This window comes from Serinus canaria, chromosome 26 (assembly GCF_022539315.1).
Source record: "Serinus canaria isolate serCan28SL12 chromosome 26, serCan2020, whole genome shotgun sequence".
Classification (NCBI taxonomy): Eukaryota; Metazoa; Chordata; class Aves; order Passeriformes; family Fringillidae; genus Serinus; species Serinus canaria.
In genome coordinates this window covers 4,067,601-4,081,204 of record NC_066339.1, presented here as the reverse complement: position 1 = coordinate 4,081,204, position 13,604 = coordinate 4,067,601, and the positions used below count along the sequence as shown (strand labels likewise).

Here is a 13,604-nt window from a genome sequence, read left to right as displayed (position 1 = left end):
ATGGGGTTTAATGGGAATATGGGAATATCTCACGGGGTTTAATAGGAATCTCCCACAGGGTTTAATGGGAATGTTCCACCAAGTCCTTTTAGGGTTTGGGGGCTGTGGGTGCAGCCCACTTCCCCTATTTCCTGTGAAATCCTCGGGGTGAGGATGGGAAATGATCCCAGGTCGCTGCTCTGCTCTTTGGGATGGGGACAGGGAGAGGGCTGGGAGTGGGGTGTGGGTGCCCAAACCCCTCCAGAACCCCCAGCTCTGCCCAGCAAACCCCAAATCCCAGCAGCTCCATCTTCTCCTCTTCCCTCCTGCCCTTGGGTGGAAAAAAAAAAAAAAAAAAAAAAAAAGAAATTCCCAGGGAAGCAAATCACAGAAAATAACGGTGTGGGGGAGGAAAGAGCCCGGAGTCAATGGGAACTTTCCCGGCTGGTGAAACATAAACAGCCCTTCCGTGTTGACACAACATTTTAAAGGTTTCACGGCAGGAAAAAAAAAAAAAGCTCCTTGTCAACAGTGGCCCGAGGCAGCCCCTGTCCCTCTCCAGCTGCTCCCCTGGAAGGGATTTCACTCCCTGGGGAAGGTGGGTGATGGAATTCCCGGAGCTGCTGGAGGGATGAGGTGTGTGGGGCGCTGGGTTTGGGGCCTGGGGAGATCCTGAGGGGTCCCCAAGTAGGAAAAACCTCGTGGGTCCAGCTGAGCTCCTGGTTTTCCATCCCAAAACGTGTGGGACTGGTGTCCATCTGTCCATCTGTCCAGCTGGGGGGCTGCCAGTTGTTCCCCTTGCTCCGTGCCAGCCTTGCCATGGCACACAAAAAGGGTGGGTGCAAAAAAAAAAAAAATAAAAGGGTTTAGAAGCACTTAATCCTTTGAAAAGAATTATTCCATAGGCTCCCCTGAAATGATGATTTAATAATGAAATAAATCAAATCCCCTTTTGGGGTTGGAGAAGGGGAAACTCTTTAGGGGCTGGAAAAAGGGGAAATCTTTTTAGGATTGGAAAAGGGGAAATCCTTTAGGGATTGGAAAAGGGAAAATCCTTTAGGGATTGGAAAAAGAGAAATCCTTTAGGGACTGGAAAATGGGAAATCTTTTAGGGATTGGAAAATGGGAAATCCTTTAGGGATTGGAAAAGGGAAAATCCTTTAGGGATTGGAAAAGGAGAAATCCTTTGGGATTGGAAAAGAGAAAATCCTTTAGGGATTAGGAAAAGGGAAAACCCTTTTGGGATTCCCACCAGGCACCTGGAGGAACCTGGAGATGTTTTAGGGGGTTGTAAGCGGCAAAATCCTTTGAAAATCCCAAACCTGGGAGTTTGGGAGCTCCGAGAGGCCCCGAGGGAGGTGAGCTCAGAGAGCCTCACCTTTGGGGTGTTTCTAGGGCCGGGGGATGATTGATTTGGGGCATCAGGAAGTTTCCACGCTGGCCACGAGCCAAGCTGGCAAGCAGGGGAGCGGGAAGAATTCCCGAAGTGCTCCCACAATGGGCCCGTTCCACTCGGGCAGAGCCTCACAATGGGGCCGGGCTGGCATCCAGGGAAAAGCGGTGCCAGGGCTGCCAGGGGCTCGGATCCCCCTCTGTGCCCCACCTGGCCTGCCCAGGTGAGGTTTCCGGTTGTGTTCCCGCCTTTGCCCTCCCCGGTCCGGTCAGGGAGCGTCTGACGGCCCCACCCAGGGGCTCCTCAGGAATTTCTGGGATGCTGGAATGGAATTGGATGTCAGGAATTTCCAGGGGAAAAAGGAGCAAAACTCGGGGCGATCCCCAAGTTGGAAGGAGGATTTTGGGGTCTGCCACTGGCGCGTTGTGATTTTGGGGATCCCCTCCCCCGGGAATGTGGGCTGGGCTCTCCAAAATCCAGGCACGGCTCCACCCCCACCTGGGAGCGAGGGGGGTCCCCGCTGGGCCCGAGGTGCGGGGGGGTCTCAGGGTGTCCCCCAGACCCCTCCGAGCGCCGCCCCAACCTTTTGGGGGGGGGTCAGAGCCCTCCGCGGAGCTCCCGGCAGAGCGTGGGAGCCCCGGAGCTGTCACACGTGGGTCCCCGGCCAGCCGGGGGGTCTCGAGGGGAGGGGACGGGGCACGGGGCCGCCCCCGAGCCGGCTGCTGGCTGGCTGGACCGGTGTCCCTCCTCCTCCTCCTCCTCCTCCTCCTCCTCCTCCTCCTCGCTCCCTCTCTCCGCCCGGCGCCGGGGCAGCTCCCAGCGGAGGCGCTGGGGACATGGAGCGGACCTGAGGCGGTGGCGGAGCCCGCGGCGGCGGCAGAACCGGCACCGACACCGACGTGGGACCGGCACCGACACCGGAGCGGCACCGACACCAGGGTGGGACCGGCACCGACACCGGGGTGGGACCGGCACCGGCAGCACCGGCGGAGGCGGGGGCGGCCCCGGGACTCAGCGCAGCGGAGCTGTGAGTGCGGCCGGGGGGCACCGGCACAGCCCCGGGGGCACCGGCACAGCCCCGGGGGCACCGGCACAGCCCCGGGATGCCGAGCACCCTCCGGGCTCGGGGAGCACCCTCGGGGGTCGCGGCTGAGGGAACCGATCAGGAGAAGCCCCCCAGAGCCCCTGGGCTGGAGGAGGAGAAGGGGGAAAGGGGGAAAGGGGCGCGGAGTCCGGCCCCGCTCAACCCCGCAAAGTTCGGGGCTGCGAACTCCGCTGAGAGCCCCGGGGAGCCCGGCAGGAGAGGGGTTAATCCCGGCAGGAGAGGGGTTAATCCCGGCAGGAGGGGGTTAAACCAGGCAGGAGAGGGTTAATCCCGGCAGGAGAGGGGTTAAACCCGGCAGGAGAGGGGTTAAACCAGGCAGGAGAGCGGTTAAACCCGGCAGGAGGGGGTTAATCCCGGCCCCGGGGTCTGCGCGTCCCCCTGTGCGGGCACAGCGCGGTCCCCGCCGGGTGATTTGGGGACAGGGGGACCGGCGCGGTCTGGGGGTGTCCCCACGGTGTGCAGGGACAGACGGACGCCCTGTAGTGGCACGGACAGAGCCGCGTGTGTCCTGGGGCTGGGGGCTGGGGTGGGGGGGGGGGGGGACACGGCTGTGCCCGCTCGGAGCGGGTTGTGGTCCCCGTTGTCGCCACCTCTTGTCCCGTCCCCACGGGACAAGCGACACTTTGGTGCATCCCGCTGGCGGGGACACCTGGCCTGGGGACACGATGGCTCCGGCCACCCCTGCAGGGAGCAAAACCCGGCCGGTGTCACCCGCGGGTGGCGGGAGGCACCAACACCGCGACACTGTCGCGATAGAGGCTTGGGGAGAGGGGACAACGCTGGGGACAAACCTTGTCACCGCCACAGCGACATCCCCGGGCCGGGCGGGGGTCTCGGGGGAGACCCCACAGGGGGATGGTCCTGCAGGAGCTGCGGCTGCAGAATTGGGGGAAATTTGGGGTTTTTTCACCCCTCGGGAGCGGAAAAATCTCAACTCGGCGCGTTCAACCCGGCAAAGTGGAGCGGGGAAGGGAAACGCGGGAGCTGCGCGGTCCTGGAGGGGAGGTTTTAGGGCGAAAAAGGCGAATAAACAGAAATTTTCGGCGGTTTCCTCCTCTGATGAGCGATTTCCAGGGGGTCGCTGCCAGGGAGGAATGATGCTGCCGGGGAAAATGTGCTGGAGGCTCCTGGAGCACCTCGGGCTCGGAAAACTCCCCCAGAAAAGCGGCAGTGATGGATTTGGGGAGTGAAAAAAGCAGAATTAGCTCGGTTAAAAATCCTTAATCGGGTTTTTTTTCCCCGATAAGGTCCCTCCCTCCCCTCTGGAGCCGATAACTCCTGTTTGTAATTCCTGCAATTTCCTCTCTCAGTTCAATTTGGAAGATCCATTCCGGTGACACTGATACACCACTTTTTTCTCTCTTTCTTTTCTTTTTTTTTCTCTTTTCTTTTCGAAACCCGGCGATTTTCGGGTGCTTTTGTGCTGTTAAAAATAGCAGCCGGCTTTTAACAACCGGCCAGGCTCAGGGCAGTTTTTCCTGACACATTTTCACCCTCATCATCCTCTCCCTCCTCAACGATTTGTGTCCCTCCCATGCCACCAAGAACCGCCACCTCTCCCTTCCCAGCAGCAATCTCTTTTTTTTTTTAATTAAATCCCAATTTTTATTATTTTTTTCCCCTCTCTTGGTAAATCTCAGCTCCCCCGTTGCTTTTTTTACCTCCACCCAAACCCTCCCCTCTCCCTAAATCTGTCTCACAGCGAAGTTTATCCCAGGCTCGGAGATGTCCTGAGGGGAATTTCTGGACTTTTTGTCTCCCTGCCGAAATGTCCATTATTATTCCTCCGGGCCAGGGGGGGATCTGTGCCCTGCCAGGCCGGGCTGGGGGACACAGAGCAGCTCCTAAAGTTGTTATGTGCTCGAGGGGGTTTAAATTTCATTTCTGGGCTGCAGGGGAAGGGTTTGTGTCCCTGGGAAGGGAGCACGGGAAAGCTGCTCTGGCACTGGGATTATTTTTAATTTTGGGGCTTGCTGGCACTCCTGGGAAGGGGAACACTTTGAAACCAAAATTTCAGCAAGATTGCTTTTAATTTTGGAGTTTTCTGGGGTCCTTGGTAATGGGAGCAGATGAAAACTGCATTTTCAGTGGGATTATTTTTAATTTTGGAGTTTTCTGGGGTTCCCAAAAGGGGGAATGCAGTAATTCTGCTCTGACACTGGGATTATTTTTAATTTTGGGGCTTGCTGGCACTCCTGGGAAGGGGAACACTTCGAAACCACAATTTCAGCAAGATTGTTTTTAATTTTGGAGTTTTCTGGGGTCCCCCAAAGGGGGAATGCAGTAATTCTGCTCTGGCACTGGGATTATTTTTAATTTTGGGGCTTGCTGGCACTCCTGGGAAGGGGAACACTTCAAAACCAAAATTTCAGCAAGATTATTTTTTATTTTGGGGTTTTCTGGAGTTCCCAAAAGGGGGAACGCAGTAAATCTGCTCTGGCACTGAGATTATTTTTAATTTTGGAGTTTTCTGGGGTCCCCCAAAAGGGGGAATGCAGTAATTCTGCTCTGACACTGGGATTATTTTTAATTTTGGGGTTTGCTGGCACTCCTGGGAAGGGAAGCATGTTAAAATCATTTTTTTCAGTGGGGTTACTTTAAATTTGGGGGGGTTTCTGAGGTCCCCAGAAAAAGTGGAGCATGTTAAAACTGACTTTTCAGCAGGATTATTTTTAATTTTTGTGTTTTCCAAGGTCCCTGGGAAGGGGAGCGTGTTAAAGCTGCTCTGGCACTGGGATTATTTTTAATTTTGGGATTTGCTGGCACTCCTGGGAAGGGGAACACTTTGAAACCAAAATTTCAGCAAGATTATTTTTAAGTTTGGAGTTTTCTGGGGTCCCTGGGAAGGGGACAATGTTAAAACTGCTTTTTCAGTGGGATTATTTTAAAATTTCAGGGTTTTCTGGGGTCTCTGAGCAGGGGAGCATATGAAGACTGCATTTTCAGTGGGGTTATTTTTAATCTTGGGGATTTCTGGGGGAATACAGTAATTCTGCTCTGGCACTGGGATTATTTTTAATTTTGGGGTTTGCTGGCACTCCTGGGAAGAGGAGCACCTTGAAACCAATTTTTCAGTGGGATTAATTTTAATTTTGGGGTTTTTTGGGGTGTCCAAACCCCCCCTAAAAAAAAAGGGTGAGGAGTCCATCCCTGCTGAGCATTGCTGGGATTTGGGACACAGGGACTGGGATTTTCCTGGTGGGAGTGTGGGGTGGGAGAGTGCATCCCTGTGGGATGGAGGTGATGGGAACCTTTGGGATGGAGGTGATGGGAATCTTTGGGATGGAGGTGATGGGAATCTTTGGGATGGAGGTGATGGGAACCTTTGGGATGGAGGTTACAGGGATCTTTGGGATGGAGGTGACAGGAATTTTTGGGATGGAGGTGACGGGAATCTTTGGGATGTAAGTGATGGGAACCTTTGGGATGCAGATGAAAGGAACCTTTGGGATGCAGGTGGAGGAAATCTCTGGGATGAAGGTGACAGGAATCTCTGGGATGCACTGGGATGTGTGGAGGGAATCTTTGGGATGAAGGGAATCCCTGGGATGCAGGTGGGATTTGTAGAGGGAATCCCTGGGATGCAGTGGGATTTGTAGGGAATCCCTGGGATGCAGTGGGATTTGTAGGGAATCCCTGGGATGCAGGTGGGATTTGTAGAGGGAATCCCTGGGATGCCCGGGGCTCTGGGAGCTGTCCCACCCTCCCTGTGCTCAGCTCCAGGATCCCAACCCACAAACAGAGACCCAACCAAGCTTTCAGGGACGCTGGGGTGGCCACAGCTGCTGGCATCACTTTTGGGGGTCCCTCAGAGCCGATCCCGAGGGTCTGGGGGCTCAGGGATGCCGTCACCTCCAGAGTCACATTCCTGCTCACTCCAGCTTCACCCCCCTGCAAACATTCCCGGCTGGCACCGGGGCTCTGTGCCCGCACCTGGGATGGCAGCAATCCCAAAAACGCTTCCAAAAAAGCTCTGACCACCCAGGGACCACCTTGAACACCCCCCGGGGCCGCTGTCAGGGACCACCTTTGACACCGTCCCTCCTGCTGTCCCGCCCCGCCGGTTCCCGGCCGTGCTGGGGAAACTCCCGCCGCTCATTTTCCTTCAAAATTCCTCTTTTTTTGGAGCAAAACAATCCCCTCATGGCAGGGCAGCGCCTGCCCCGAGCCCGCGGGGCCCCGGAGGAGCCGCTGCCCTCTTTTGTTCTCTGCTCCGGGGGAGCAGCGCCGCGGGCCGGGCTGAGGAATTCCCGCTGCTCCCAATCCCGGGGTTCCCAGGGCTGGAGAAGAGATTTGGGATCGTGGAGCCCCTAAAGGCGGCACTGCCCCCCCTGAACCCCTGGGAAAAGAGGGGATCCGAGCTGCTGCTTTTGGGGGGGCTGAGAGGAGTGGGGGGAACTGGGTGAGCTCAGGGCTGAGGATGGAGGAGTTTGGGGGGTTCAGGAGGAGTTGGGGGGGCTCAGGGCTGAGGATGGAGGAGTTTGGGGGGTTCAGGAGGAGTTGGGGGGCTCAGGCTGAGGATGGAGGAGTTTGGGGGGTCAGGAGGAATGGGGGACTCAGAGGATGGAGAGTTGGGGGTTCAGGAGGAGTTGGGGGGCTCAGGAGGAGTGGGGGGCTCAGACTGAGGATGGAGGAGTTTGGGGGGTTCAGGAGGAGTTGGGAGGGGCTCAGGGCTGAGGATGGAGGAGTTTGGGGGGTTCAGAGGAGTTGGGGGGGCTCAGGGCTGAGGATGGGAGTGGGGGGCTCAGGAGGAGGTGGGGGGCTCAGAGCTGAGGATGGAGGAGTTTGGGGGTTCAGGAGGAGTTGGGGGGGCTCAGGGCTGAGGATGGAGGAGTTTGGGGGGTTCAGAAGGAGTTGGGGGGCTCAGGCTGAGGATGGAGGAGTTTGGGGGGTTCAGGAGGAGTTGGAGGGGCTCAGAGCTGAGGATGGAGGAGTTTGGGGGGTTCAGGAGGAGTTGGAGGGGCTCAGGGCTGAGGATGGAGGAGTTTGGGGGATTCAGAAGGAGTTGGGGGGGCTCAGGACTGAGGATGGAGGAGTTTGGGGGGTTCAGGAGGATCTTGGCGGGCTCAGGGCTGAGGATGGAGGAGTTGGGGGGCTCAGGAGGAGTTTAGGGGGCTCAGAGCTGATGTCAGAGCTGAAGTGGGGATGGACTTGGGATGGAGGAGCTTGGGGGGCTCTGCACTGATGGAGGAGTTGGGGCAGTTTGGGGTGAATATTAAGGGTCTGGGGGGGTTCAGGAGGAGCTGAGGGCTCAGGGATGATAATGAAGGAGCTTTGGGGCTCGGGAGGATCTGGGGGTTCTGGAGGAGCTGAGCAGACCCTGACGAGCCGCGGGGCTCCGCGCTGCCGGAGCTGCCGGAGCTGCCGCGCTGGGCGGGAGGCAGAGCCCGGAGAGCCGCGCAGCCCCCGGGCCGGGCCGGGCCGGGCCGAGCCGAGCCGAGCCGAGCCGGGCCGGGCGCTCCCAGGCCGGGGATCCCGGCAGCTCCACAGCCACCCCGAAAACCGGGACCGGGCTCTGCACGCTCCTCCCCACAGCAATTTAGGGTTCAGGTTCAGGTCTGGGTTTGGGTGTTTGGGTTTGGGTTTGAGTTCGGGTTTTTGTTCGAGTTCAAGTTCGGGTTCGGGTCTGGGTTTGGGTTTGGGTCTGGGTTTGGGTTCGGGTTCTGGTTCGAGTTCAGGTTCGGGTTCTGATTCGGGTTCTGGTTCGAGTTCAGGTTCGGGTTCTGGTTCGAGTTCAGGTTCGGGTTTGGGTTCGGGTTCGGTTCAGGTTCGGGTTTGGGTTCGGGTTCTGGTTCGAGTTCGGGTTCTGGTTCGGGTTTGGATTCGGGTTTGGGTTCGGGTTCGTGTTTGAGTTCAGGTTCGGTTCTGGTTCGATTCTTGTTCGGGTTTGTTTCATTCGCGCTGCGGGGAGGGAGCCCCGGGCCGGAGTTTTGCGCGATGCATCAGCGCTCCCCACCCGCTTTAACCCAGCGGGGAACACGCAGAAGGGAAATAAATTAGCGCGGTTTCTGACAGTTCTGCTGGAAAACATCTCCGTGTTTTCAGCCCATCCTGCGCCTTCCAGGGAGCTCCTGCGGGGCTGGGGTCTGCTCCGGCCCCGCCGTGCCCCGCGGGGCTGCCGGGTGCTGGGCACTGCCCGGGCTCCTGCAGCTCAGGGAGCCACAGAAAAGGAAAATTTCGGATATTTCAGACCTGGGAATGGAGATTTGAATTGCAGAGAGGCAAAATTTCGGATATTTCTGTCTGTTCCCTCCAACAGCCCCACTGGGTCACCTGCTGTGGGGATGGCTTGGAAAATCCTCTGCCCTGACCCCGGGGATGGCAGAAATGGGGAATGGCAAAGCTGGGAATGGCTGAATTAGGAATGGCAAAGCTGGGAATAGTAAAGCTGGGGAATGGCAAAGCCTGGGAATGGCTGAATGGAAGGCGAAATGGAGGCAGTGGAATGGCAGAAATGGGATGCAGGGAATGGCAGAAAAATGGTGAATGGGGATGCAGAATGGAAGAACCAGGAATGCCAGAGCTGGGGAATGGCAGAACCAGGAATGCCAGAGAAGGGGAATAGCAGAGCCTGGGAATGGCAGAATTAGGAATGGCAAGGCTGGGAATGCCAGAAATGGGGAAAGGCAGAGCCTGGGAATGGCAGAAATGGGGAAAGGCAGAGCTGGGAATGGCAGAAATGGAGAATGCCAGAGAAGGGGAATGGCAGAGCCTGGGAATGGCAGAGCTGGGAATGCCCGAAATGGGGAAAAGCAGAGCCTGGGAATGGAGAACCAGAACCAGGAATGGCAGAGCCTGAGAATGGAGAACCTGGGAATGGCAGAATCAGGAATGGCAGAGCCTGGGAATGGCAGAATCAGGAATGGCAGGGCCGGGAACAGCAGCTCCCGAGCAGGGCGGGCGCTGGGGAATGCCAGAGCCCGGCCTTATCTTTTGTCTGGAACAATGGAGGGCTCGGCCCCATTGTTCTCCTCTCACGCCCAGCGGAAAGCGGGGTCCCCCGGGGCAGGGGCTGGCTCGGGAGCGTGCCCGGATCCGTGGCAGGGACGGGCGGGGGTGGCACGGGTGGCACGGACCCCTCGTGGCTGCTCCAGCGAGTTCCCGCAGGGAGCCCTTTCCCGCTGGTTTTCCATGTGGATTTTAGGAGCAGGGAGGTCCCCCGGAGAGCCCAGCTGCAGGCTGGGCAGGGCAGAGCAGAATTTGCTGCTTTTAGGGGCTCTTTTAGGGATTTGGGTTCTCAGGTCTCTGGGATCCCACTCCAGCTCCTTCCTGCTGTGTTTCCTTTGGTTTGTGGGTCCGTGCCGGGAATCTGGCTGGGGAAAACACATTTTTGGATGTGGGATTTGTGTGTTTTTCCCAAAAAAAAAGCTCGTCCTGGGGGCTGGGCAAAGCTGGCACAGCCCAGGGAACAGGCACAGGAGCCTGGAACCCCTCAGGCTGCAAATACAGCCCCAAAATCCTCCCCAAATCCATTTGTTTTCCAGGTCGGGCACCTGGAGGCTGGAGCTGCCAATTCCCATTGCTCAGGGAGCTCAGGGGACATTGGCACAGGGCAGGGGGTGACACAGGTGCCACCAGCACCACGAGCCCCTTGCATGCTGCGGGACATGGGGAGTTCAGTTTGATACCCCATCCCCCAGCGGGAGGGCTGGCAACTTCGGGGCTGGGCTGGGATTTTGTTGTGCAGGGAAAACAACCCCAAAACCCTCATTCCCAAACCCCTCATTCCCAAAACTTCTGGGCTGGGCTGGGATTTTGTTGTGTGGTGAAAACCACCCCAAACCCCTTGTTACCAAAACTTCTGGGTTGGGATTTTGTTGTGTGGTGAAAACAACCCCAAAACCCTTATTCCCAAAACCTTCATTCCCAAACCCCTCGTTCCCAAAATTTGTGGTCTGGGCTGGGATTTTGTTGTGTGGTGAAAACCACCCCAAAGCCCTCGATCCCAAATCCCTCGTTCCCAAATCCCTCTGCTCCCCCCGAGGTGAGGAGCCCATCCCAGAGGTGAATTTGGTGTTTTTTAATTCCCCCAAACCCAGCAGGGAGAGGAGAGGTGAACCCCAAACCCCAAACCCCAAATCCCAATCCCATCCCTTTGGGGATCGGGAAGTCGCTGCTCCCAAATCCCTTTGGATCCCGCAGCGGGATGCAAAGTGGGGTGTCCCAAACCCCAAACACCAAACCCCAGAACCAGGGGGTGCCTCTGTGAGCTGAAATAATGCCCCAAAAATGACAAAATAGCAGCAGCAATGGCTGCCAGGCCCTCCTGCAGCTCCGGGTACCCGCGAGGCCGCGGAAGCGCCGCCGGATGCTCGGCGTCACCCAAGGTGGGGGATGAGCTCAGGAACCCAAACCAGGGCAAGCAGCCCCCAAAGAGCCCTGGCTGGGGGAGGGAACGGGGCCAGAAATGTTCTGGTCAGGGGGTTCTGTCCAACCCCATCCATCCCTGACCCCTGTGAGCCCGGTGGGAACGGAGTCAGGGCTGACTTTGGGGAGGGATTTGGGGCAGGGGGTGATTTGGGGGCAGGGGGTGGTTTTGGGAACAGGAGGTGATTTTGGGGCAGGAGATGATTTTGGGGCAGATGATTTTTGGGGGCAGGGGATGATTTGAGGGGAGGAGATGATTTGGGAAGAGGAGATAATTTTGGGGTAGGAGATGATTTTGGGGGAGATGATTTGGGAGACAAGAGATGGTTTGGGGACAGGAAATGATTTTGGGGCAGGGGATGATTTTGGGACAGGAAATGATTTTGGGGCAGGTGATTTTTGGGGGCAGGAGATGATTTTGGGGCAGGTGAGGAGCAGCCAGTGGCACCTTTTCCCTCAGAGTGAGGTTCATGAAGGCCCTGACGGTTCCTGGGGCAGCTCCCAAATCACCATAAAAAAAAATCCCATTGCTGGAACGCGCAGCAACCCCAACATCTGGAACTCCACGCGCCCCAAATTTGGGAAGTGTCCCCTTTTGTCCCTCCATGTCCCCTTTTGGGGACAGTCTGGAGGTGAGGACACGTTTGCTGCAGCTCAGGATGCCGAGCACAGGGACCCCAAAGGTTTCCGGGGCGCTGCCGCTGCGGCTGCGGGGCGGAAACGCGGCCCCATAAGATTTTGGGGTGTGATTGGAGGCTTGGGTGCTGTGGGTGACAGACCCCAGAGGTGGCTCTGAGCACCCTTGGGTGCTCCTGGGTATGGCCAGCAATCCTGGGAAACTCCAGGTGGGATTGGTGCTCGCAAATGGGAAAACCTGGGAAAAGAATGGGTTTGTGGGAGGTGGGAAATGCCATAAAAGGTCAAAAGTGGGGGGTTAGGGATGTGGGGTTGGACAGGGAATGGACACCCCAAAAACCTGGAAAAACAAGGAATTATTGAAAGGTGGAAAATGCCATAAAAGGTCAAAAGTGGGGGGTTAGGGATGTGGGGTTGGACAGGGGATGGACACCCCAAAAACCTGGAAAAACGAGGAATTATTAGAAGGTTTAAAATCCCATAAGAGCTCAAGGATGGAGGGTTATGGATATGAGTTTTGACATGGAGTGACCCCAAAAACCTGGAAAAACGAGGAATTATTGGAAGGTGGAAAATGCCATAAAAGGTCAAAAGTGGGGGGTTAGGGATGTGGGGTTGGACAGGGGATGGAAACCCCAAAAACCTGGAAAAATGAGGAATTATTGTAAGGTTTAAAATCCCATAAGAGCTCAAGGATGGGAGATTGTTGACATGGGACGGACACCCCAAAACCAGAAAAAATATGGAATATTTGGAGGTTTAAAATTCCACAAAAGCTCAAGAGCTGGGAGTTACAGATAAGGGGTTTGACATGGGATGGACACCCCAAACTCCTGGAAAAATGAGGAATTATTGGAAGGTTTAAAATCCCATGAAAGCTCAAGGATGGGGGGTTATGGACTGAGGTGGACCCAAACCAGCACCAAGTTCTGCACATCCCCAACTCCACCCATGGCTTTCCCATGGAAAAAGGGTTTGGGAAGAGCTTCCCTCCCACTGGGAGCTGCAGGGCAGGAGGGTGAGCCCCGCTTTGGGATTTTTTTTTTTCCAGTAGGGCCAGGAAAAAGATTGGAAATCTTGGCCCTCCCTCCTTAAGGCGATAGGAAAAATCTGCTTTAAATTCGGCTTTAAAATCTGCTCGAAATTCTGGTTTAAAGTCAGGTTTCAAGTCAAGTCTGGTTTAAATCCTTTGATTAAAATCTTGTTTGCGCCTCAGCCGAGAGCCCCCCTACCCCCCCACCCCCCAGGCCGTGCCTGGAAACGCTGAGTGACAAAAGTGACACAAAAAAAAAAAAACGCCACCGAGATCGGCCACCCTGATAAACCCCGCTCTGGGGCCAGGGCAGGGCAAGGAGGGAGCTGTGCCAGGCTCACCGTGCCAGGCTCGCCGTGCCAGGCTCGCCCTGCCAGCCTCTGGGTGAGTTGTCCCCATCCTCATCCTGGATTTTTCTTTATTTCTCTGGGTTTTGTCATTTTTTGAATTTCATTCCCTGTCATGGATGGCTCGGTTGGAGAGGGAGGGGATGGCCTGGAGGGGGTTTGGGAGCTGCTCCAGGGATTTCTGCTGGATCCCAAAGAGCTGGAGCTGCCCCCAGAACCTTTTTGTGGCTCATGGGGTTGATCCAGCCCCGCTGGGTTTGGGATAAAGGTTCAGCACCCACAGGGGTTTGGATCCAAAGGGAAAAAAGGGTAAATCCCCATTTTTCAGAGTGCCAGGATTGCCCCTGTTAAAGAGGGAACATTTTGGGATTTTTAGGGTTTTAGGGAAGGGTGTAGGAAAAGAGGGCATAAAAAAAATGGGGTTTGCTTTTCCCTAGAGGTTTAAACCTGTGATTTTCTAGGAAGGGAACTTTGTGCTCTCAGATTTCTCCCTGCTCTTAATTTCCCTCTCCTGAGCATCCCCTTCCCCTAAAACCCCATAAAATTCCCTGGACATGGATCCTGCAGAGCCAGAGGGATCTTTTCCTTAGGGATTTATCTCCTGGAGTGCCAGAACCAACCCAAAGCTCCCAAAGGAAACGGGAATGACCAGCGCTGGTCCCGGGGCCAGCACGTGGCTCGTCCTGGGATTGTTCCCGGGCCTGGGGGGGGATTTAGAGGGGTTGGAAATAATTCCAGCGGAGT

General features: G+C 56.3%; 1 protein-coding gene across 28 annotated transcripts in view; it reads left to right on the top strand.

Moving 5' to 3' along the window:
- SOX13 (SRY-box transcription factor 13) overlaps nt 1-13,604 on the top strand; it is a 36,878-nt gene that overhangs the window by 6,390 nt on the left and 16,884 nt on the right. For 26 of the 28 annotated variants that reach the window (XM_050985145.1, XM_050985141.1, XM_050985139.1 and 23 more), the window contains exon 1: nt 2,181-2,399. The exons of 1 other annotated variant lie outside the window; for it this stretch is intronic. The gene's annotated coding sequence lies outside the window, so the exon portion shown is untranslated. Of the gene's footprint in view, nt 1-2,178; nt 2,400-13,604 lie in introns of those variants that run through there. One more of the 28 variants, XM_050985119.1, reaches the window with a different exon arrangement.